This window comes from Schistocerca piceifrons, chromosome 1 (assembly GCF_021461385.2).
Source record: "Schistocerca piceifrons isolate TAMUIC-IGC-003096 chromosome 1, iqSchPice1.1, whole genome shotgun sequence".
In the NCBI taxonomy this organism is placed as follows: Eukaryota; Metazoa; Arthropoda; class Insecta; order Orthoptera; family Acrididae; genus Schistocerca; species Schistocerca piceifrons.
Window position 1 is genome coordinate 721,540,356 of NC_060138.1, and position 8,731 is coordinate 721,549,086.

Here is an 8,731-nt window from a genome sequence, read left to right on the forward strand (position 1 = left end):
CAAACTTATCTCTATTTAATCTCTTCGCATATAGAAAGCATCTGTCATAAGACAGTTTCAGCACATCGAATGGGAGAATTTTAATATCTTTTTAATTCCAGTACTATAAGTGTAATAAAAAAAATTCAAAATTTCCTCTTGATACAGAATTTTTTCAGTTTATAGAAACAAGTGTACAAAATTTCATAGGTTATTAACATAAGTGTACAAGTTTTTATAATTCTAGCCTTCACAGAGTCTGAGAAAAAGGTACAAAAACTTAAAATAATATGATTTTCAGAAAATGGAATTTAAAGTTCAAGCTAACACATTTTCTTAAGTCATCTCTTCAGAAAGCCCCAGACTTGTACTCAAAATCCTCTTTCCCTTCAAGGCTCCTCTTCTGGTTACTTGTTTTCTGCCTTCCTTTCTTTACCAGGTTTTCAGCTGACCTTTCCTGCTGCAGACAGATATCTCGAGTGAAATTTCCTATCTTAAACCACATTCTCTGTAACAGCTTCATCCACCTTACGTTTCAATCATTAAATAGAAGAATTGCTTCATAAGTTGCAATTCTGTTAACAGTAAAAGATGAAAATGTGGCAAAACAAGAAGTGCATTTTCATAAACAAAGCAGCTGGTCTTTTATTGTTTCTGTAATATGGAATAAGGCACGCATGACCTATAAAAACAAAGAGTGCATATCACAACCTTCGAGATGCATCCCGTGCCAGTTCGTTTGAAAGTAATCCACGGTATCGTTATTCACTGAGCTAGTATTGAAGCGTTGCTTCGAAGCGTAAGCGTAGCAGAAAGGTCGTGTCACACATTTAATTATTTTTCAGGCACTTCGGAGGCGATTTCATCATTGAAACTTTGGGAACTTATTGTCCGTGAGTTCTACAAATAAATAAAAAATAAATTGAAGATTGACTGTTTCGGTCAATTTCACGAACGTCCCACTTAGGCCGCTGTTTTCATTTTGAACGGTGATTTCTACATCACTATATTCAGTCTCTCCTGAATTTCACCCACTCATTATAAAGTGAATGGCCACCAAAACTGACGTGAAGGGTTATCTCATTTGAGAAATGTGTACTGTGGATGCAATCTAGCGGTTCTAGGCGCGCAGTTCGAATCCTGCCTCGGGCATGGATGTGTGTGATGTCCTTAGGTTAGTTAGGTTTAAGTAGTTCTAAGTTCTAGGGGCCTGATGACCACAGATGTTAAGTCCCATAGTGCTCAGAGCCATTTGAACCATTTTGACTGGATGCAGAGAATGGCATGAATGTAGACGGTACATGAGCATTCTATTAAGGTACGTTTACATGAGCCATAAAAACTCCATATTGCTCACAATGCAGGATATAATTGGTGGCCACACACGACGACAAGAAAAATTTGAGGACCAGACGTCACATAGCGTCCGCAGTCATACGGGGCGATCGACAGTCTACTGTGAATCAGAGCGCCGCCGATTTTAAGTTTCTAATACCACTAGCTTGCTCACAAAATTTCCGGCTGCCTTCGGTACTAGACCTTACAGATACAATTTACTGGTAGCATTTGCAACTTTGCTGTCTGGCATAGTTTATAAGTTTTTATTCTTTCTGTTACCTTCCTCATTGAATTATTAAAGGCGATGCTCTCCTACGTGTTACCAAAGCACTTTCTTGCACCGCAGGCCCATAAGTAATCAATTAATTTGTCGAAATAGTTTATGAGTGAACTGATGGATGTCGGGGGCCAACGGGCACAATATTTTGGCAAACTACCACGTTGCCGTCATCAGGGGCGCTGATGAATTGACTGATGCGGGGAGGGGGGGGGGGGGGGCTCTGCGCTTTTATCTCTTCCCCCTCCCCCTCAACCCTCACATCGGCCTCTCCATCGGTAGTCCATGCGCAGCATCCCTAGCCCCACGGCTCCCACCGACCCAGTGTTCTGTCCTACGTTCGTGCCTATGCGCGAGCGCTAACGGGACCTTTGCTGTCTCTCTGCTTGCCACCGAAGTCAGTTCGTTGTCTAGTATCTCATTCCTCCTATTGATTATTCTAATGGCGGGGTCCCGTGCCTTCCTAAATATGTACCAGGTATCACGATTTATCAACGGTTCCCTTACTCGAATTTCAATAGATTACTTCACGACACAGTACCAGAATTTGTATGTCTGTATCAGAACCTTGGTGTGGTTATTATCCTTTCCACACAGTTCCGTCAGTTAATGTATTGCGACTGCCGGATTGTTAGGCTGCTTCAGTCTGATATGGCGTTCGTGTTCTCGGCAACGATCTTCGACAGCATGCACCGTCTGACCTATCTAAGTCATTCCACATTAACAGTGTATCTGATAGACCCCGAATTTTTGTAGTCCAAGGTCATCATCCACACCATCAAGTAGTGCTTGTGTTTTGGGTGGTGGTCGGAAGAACGTCAAGAGAGTGTAGACCGCAGGGCTCTCCTACTTTGCCACTCCTTGTAGCCATTCTTCCGCGACAAAGCCCTTAGATGATCATGTTCTTCGTCAATACTTTCGTTTTCAAAGATTGCGTGAGCCCTGTGTATCAATGTTTTGAGCTCGCCATTCCTCTGAGCCGGGTGGTGGCTGTTGTCAGCATGTAAGTATAGGTCGGTGTGCGTCTTCTTCCGGTACACACTGTGGCCCAAAGTGCCGTCTGCTCTTCTTATGAGCAGAACATCCAGAAAGGGGAGCACTCCATCTACCTCGACTTCCATGGTGAATTTAATATTCTGGTTTATGGAACTGGGATGTGTAAGGGAATAATTAAGCTTGTCTCTTCGATGTGGCCATGTGACGAAAGTATCATGTACATACCGGAAGAAACAGATAGGTTTCCTTTTCGCTGATTCCAGAGCTTCCTCCTCGAAATGTTCCATGTACATATTGGCGACAAAAATGGCTCTGAGCACTATGGGACTTAACTTCGGAGGTCATCAGTCCCATAGAACTTAGAACTACTTAAACCCAACTAACCTAAGGACATCATACACACACCCATGCCCGAGGCAGGATTCAAACCTGCGACCGTAGCGGTCGCGCGGTTCCAGACTGTAGCGCCTAGAACCGCTCGGCTACCCAGGCCGGCTACTGACGACAACTGATGAAAGTAGACTCCCCGTGGCCATTCCTTGAGTCTGCTCGTAGTAGGTGCCGTTGAAAAGAAAGTACGTCGACGTCAAGACGTGCCTAAAAAGGTTGTTCGTCTCTGCTTAAAAATTCTGGCCAATAACTTCTAATGATTCTTGTAAAGACACTCTGGTAAAAAGAAAAACAAGGACGTCGATATCTTTAAGCTTAAAGTTGTAGAGGCGTCCAATAAAATCCACAGATTTGCGTATGTGTTGCGAGAACTTCCCCACGTAATGGTTAAGCAAATCATTTAGGTACTTAGCAAGCGAGTATGTCGGAGCACCAATTTTGCTGACAGTGGAACGTAAAGGGGCCCCAGCCTTGTGAATCTTTGGCAGTCCATAAAGTGTTGGTGGAATTGATGCTCTGTGTCTTAGCTTCTTAATAAACTCGTCTGGCAATCCGCATTCTTGGAAAAGCTCCGTTGTCTTTCTCTCCACCCTCTTGGTAGGACCAGTGTCGATCTTGAGGTATGCTCTGTCTTCTAGCAGGCCCTGCATTTTCTCCATGTAATCCTGATAAGGTAAGACCACAGTTGCGCTGCCCTTGTCAGCTGGTAAGACCACAAAGTCAGGATCTTCTCTTAGTTTCCTTATGATTGCCCTCTCCCTGGCACCGAGCGAGGTGGTGCAGTGGTTAGCACACTGGACTCGCATTCGGGAGGACGACGGTTCAATCCCGTCTCCGGCCATTCTGATTTAGGTTTTCCGTGATTTCCCTAAATCGTTTCAGGCAAATGCCGGGATGGTTCCTTTGAAAGGGCACGGCCGATTTCCTTCCCAATCCTTCCCTAACCCAAGCTTGCGCTCCGTCTCTAATGACCTCGTTGTCGACGGGACGTTAAACACTAACCACCACCACCACCACCCTCTCCCTGCTACATATGTTCGGTTTCATAGGTTTTGTTTGCGTGAGAACACGACAGGTTTCGCGACGTACTTCTTCAGCTGCTTCAGGGGGATATCGTGCTGCTACCAGTTCAGCTGAATTATGATATTCGTGATAGGTGCGGATTTAGAGTGGGTGAAAAATTCCATTTCTTGTCTGTGAGATTCATGATAGGCTTGAAGGGAACATTATGAGGCTTCCTCTCAAATACACCCTCGAATTTCGATGTTTTCCATCCGGTGGCCTTTCTTTGTGAGGAGTCTGCTGTGTTCCACGTGACACCATCAATCCAGTCCCACGTTCAAGAATTGAACTGGTTGGCCAGCTGTAGCTGTAATTTGAAAAGTTTTTTATTGCTCGAGTCCAGGAACCAGAGAGTAAAGCCGACTCTCAAACATACTACGGCTAGGCTGGCATATTTCTTGATTCATCTGGGTGCCGCAGAGTTGCGAAATTCGGTACTACACGTATTCACGGCACATCATAAGAAATCAAATGCACTCAGCAAACGGCTTCTCTGGTGGAGCAGCTTGTCAAGTCTTTTCGTGCTGCGATAGATCTCCTCCCATAGAAGTATATGATGTGTTTCTTCAGCTTCTCGCGGCGTACATCATGTCGAAATAGTTCGCGGATGAACTTGGGTGTCGCCCAACGGGCGCAATATTTCGACAAACAACCAGGTTCCCATCATCAGGCGCGCTAATGAACTGACTGATTGGGGGGGGGGGCGCCGCGCTTTTGTTTCCTCCCCCTGTCCCTCTGATCGGCCCCACCACTACAAGGCTCTGACACAGACGTCCAAATTCTGGGATACGAATCTATTGTGATTCGAGGGAACCACTGATAAATCGTGATAGCCGGTGCATATACTATGTGATCAAAAGTATCCGGACACCTGGCTGAAAAATGACTTACATGTTCGCAGCGCCCTCCATCGGTAGTGCTGGAATTCAACATGGTGTTCGCCCACCCTTAGCCTTGATGACAGCTTCCACTCTCGCAGGCTTACGTTCAATCAGGTGCTGAAAGGTTTCTTGGGGAATGGCAGCCCATTCTTCACGGAGTGCTGCACTGAGGAGAGGTATCGATGTCGGTCGGTGAGGTCTGGCACGAAGTCGGCGTTCCAAAACATCCCAAATGTGTTCAGTAGGATTCAGGTCAGGACTCTGTACAGGCCAGTCCATTACAGGGGTGTTATTGTCGTGCAACCACTCCGCCACAGGCCGTGCATTATGAGCAGGTGCTCGATCTTGTTGCAAGATGCAATCGCCATTCCCAAATTGCTCTTCAACAGTGGGGACCAAGAAAGTGCTTAAAACATCAGCCTGTGCTGTGATAGTGCCATGCAAAACAACAAGGGGTGCAATCCCCATCCAAGAAAAACACGACTTCACCATTAAACCACCGTCTCCGAATTTTACTGTTGGCACTACACATGCTGGCAGATGACGTTCACCGGGCGTTCGCCATTCACTCACTCTGCCATCGGATCACCGCATTGTGTACCGTGATTCGTCACTCCACGCAACGTTTTTCCACTGTTCAATCGTCCAATGTTCACGCTCCTTACACCAAGCGAGGCGTCACTTGTCATTTACCGGCGTGATGTGTGGCTTATGAGCAGCCGCTCGACTATGAAATCCAAGTTTTCTCACCTCCCCTCTAACTGTCATAGTACTTTCAGTGGATCCTGATGTAGTTTGGAATTCCTGTGCGATTATCTGGATAGATGTCTGTCTATGACACATTACGACCCTCTTCAACTGCCGGTGGTCTCTGTCAGAAAAGAGACGAGGTCGGCCTGTACGCTTTTGTGCTGTACGTGTCCCTTCACGTTTCTACTTCACTATCACATCGGAAACAATGGACCTAGAGATGTTTAGGAGTGTGGAAATCTCGCGTACAGACATATGAAACGAGTGACACCAAATCACCCGACCACGTTCGAAGTCCGTGAGTTCAGCGGAGCGACCCATTCTGCTCTCTCGCGATGTCACGATGTCTAGTGACTATTGAGAGCGCTGATTTGGAGTACCTGGCAGTAGGTAGCAGCACAATGCACCTAATATGAAAACCGTTTGTTTCTGGGTGTGTCCGAATACTTTTAATCGTATAGTTTACTTAGCAAGGCATGGGACCCCACTATTAGAATAGACAATAAGAGGAATGAGATACTAGACAACGAAATGACTTCGGGGGGCAGACGGAGTAGCAGCAGAGGTGCCGCCAGCGAGCGCAGGACAGACCACTGGGTCGCCAGTGCCGCCAGGGTCTGCTTTTCCTACTTCTTTTTGGGTATGTTGTTTCTTATACTTCTTTTCGTCGTATGTTTTCTCGTGGCATTCTTTCTTGATTTTTTTTCTTCCTTGCTGTTCGCGGCTCCTCAAGTAGCATGTCCGGCCATCTCGTGGACGTTCCCCTGTGCATCTGGTTTCCAAGGGCACTGACAAGACAGTTTTCGGAATTACTCCCAGACGCGTAAAATTTTCTAGCAAATTACTTGAATCGATCTCTTAGCATCGGAATTCCGGCAATCCTACGCAGCGCTGAAGTCGGGCGGCAGGTCTCAGCACTTTATTTTGAATCGTCTGCAGTGTGTTGATCTACACGTCTACGACCTTTCCCCACACTACGGTGGCGTGCTCCAGCACTGCTGCCCTGTTAGTACGGCGTGATGGCGCAGTGTGAAAGCAGCTTCTTCGTGGGATTCAACAGGGGGTAAAGTCCGCTCATTCTTCCTAGCGCTTTATCCTCGTCTCGCTGACGTGTGGCTTCCACTTAAGGCGTCGGTCTAGTCTGACACCGAGATACATGCTGATGTCGGACCAAGCTATGGGGCCTCCCATGATCGGCAGCGGCTGCAGCTCCAGCGGAATCTTCTACCTGCTGAAAATCGCGGCCTGACTTTAGCCCTCACTGAATTTGAGCCGCCATTTGGTAGTTCATGCTAAAACTAAAACTCCTCCCGAACAGGCCATGAAAGCCCAACGGTACCGACGGCCGCCCTTTCATCCTCAGCCCACAGGCGTCACTGGATGCGGATATGGAGGGTCATGTGGTCAGCACACCGCTCTCCCGGCCGTAGGTCAGTTTCCGAGACTGGAGCCTCTACTTCTCAGTCAAGTAGCTCCTCAGTTTGCCTCACAAGGGCTGAGTGCACCCCGCTTGCCAACAGCGCTCGGCAGACCGGATGGTCACCCATCCAAGTGCTAGCCCAGCCCAACAGCACTTAACTGCGGTGATCTGACGGGAACCGCTGTTACCACTGCGGCAAGGCCGTTGTCTGGTAGTTCATGCTGCCAGCTCACTGTTGCAGGCCAGCTGCCGGCGCGTCTCATCAGTTGCGCGTTCGTGCTTCGCGCGCAAAGGGCTGTGTCACCCGCGTAGAGCGCAAGTTCGACCATCGGTACCTTAGGGACGTTTGCCGTGGAAATGGAGCACAGAAGAGGCCGAGACTGTCCGCTGTGGCACTTCCGCTCTGATGGGACGTGCTGTGAACTGCCCACGAACGTGGACGGAGCGTACAGTGAAGTACGATCTGAGCAGGTGGGCGTCCGACACTGGTAACCCATGTACCACAAGTTGTACGTGAGTCCGTCGTGCCACACGCTGTCCAAGGCTCTGGAGACGTCAAGGAGTACCGCCCCAAGGTACTAGCGTCGTTCCAGTGCCATCATCGCATGCTCCACCAGGCGAAGGAGTTGGTGCTGTGTTGAGTGGCCTCTGCGGAAGCCGAACTGCTCTTCAGGGAGCAGGCCTTCATCCCTAACGTGGCGCCACAGTCGCTCGGCGTACAGCTTCCCGAACGCCTTGGAGACTGCAGGCAGCGGGCTGATTGGCCGGTAGTTTTGCGCAAACCTGTTGTCTTCAGCAGCCCTAGGAATGGCTACCACATCCGCATGTTTCCGTGCAGAGGGGCAGTTGCAGGTCCTCGTGATGGTGTTGAAGATCATGGTTAATTTGGTAACAGCTTGTGGTGGCAGCTGCCGTAGTATGTCGTTACCAACGTTGTCACACACCCCTGCTTTCCTGGGCTCGAGGTGCGTTGGCACTGTACTTCTTCTTCAGATATATCTTCTATGAAGTCTCCTTCTTCTCTGGTACCCATGAAGACCAGTAGTCGGTCGTCTACCAGACGGACGTGTTCGTCGTCGATGACGTCTTCTACCGGCGGAAAGTTGGGTGCGAACACGTCGGCCAACACGCTGATCTTGGCGTCAGGTTCCGTTATGACGTCACGACCAACTTCCTCTGGCGGGATTCGCTGGCGTCGACACAAGAACTGCTGTGCCGTCTTCCACGCGGTACCGTCATCGAGTCTGAGCGCGCCAGTTTTGCCATCCCAGTCTTGATTTCGGTGACGCCAGCGAATCCCGCCCCTGCTAGTTGGTCGTAACGTCATAACGGAACCTGACGCCAAGGCCAGCGTGGGCACCTCTGGTGTTGCGGTGCTGTCGGTTTAGCAGGTTCTTGGTTGCCTATTGTCTCGTGACCCGCCATTCACGATATACCCGGTGTTTCTCGCGTATGGCCTATATTATGTCTGTGGGAAACTGGTGGGAGTAATCCGTTAAGTATTACATTCTACGTAAAAGTGTGTGATGTGGTACCAGCTGGTCATCACAATGGATGGTTCAAATGGCTCTAAGCACTATGGGACTGAATATCTGAGGTCATCAGTCCCCTAGACTTAGAACTACTTAAACCTAACTA

General features: G+C 48.4%; 1 non-coding gene and 1 pseudogene across 1 annotated transcript; one reads left to right on the forward strand and one right to left on the reverse strand.

Annotated features, from left to right (window-relative positions):
* The first annotated feature begins 3,748 nt into the window (after window positions 1-3,748).
* Window positions 3,749-3,821, forward strand: Trnaa-cgc. The gene has a single exon. It is a non-coding gene; the product is annotated as a tRNA-Ala (tRNA).
* Window positions 3,822-7,184: 3,363 nt separating this feature from the next.
* On the reverse strand, window positions 7,185-7,302 carry LOC124721876 (annotated as a pseudogene).
* Window positions 7,303-8,731: the final 1,429 nt, after the last annotated feature.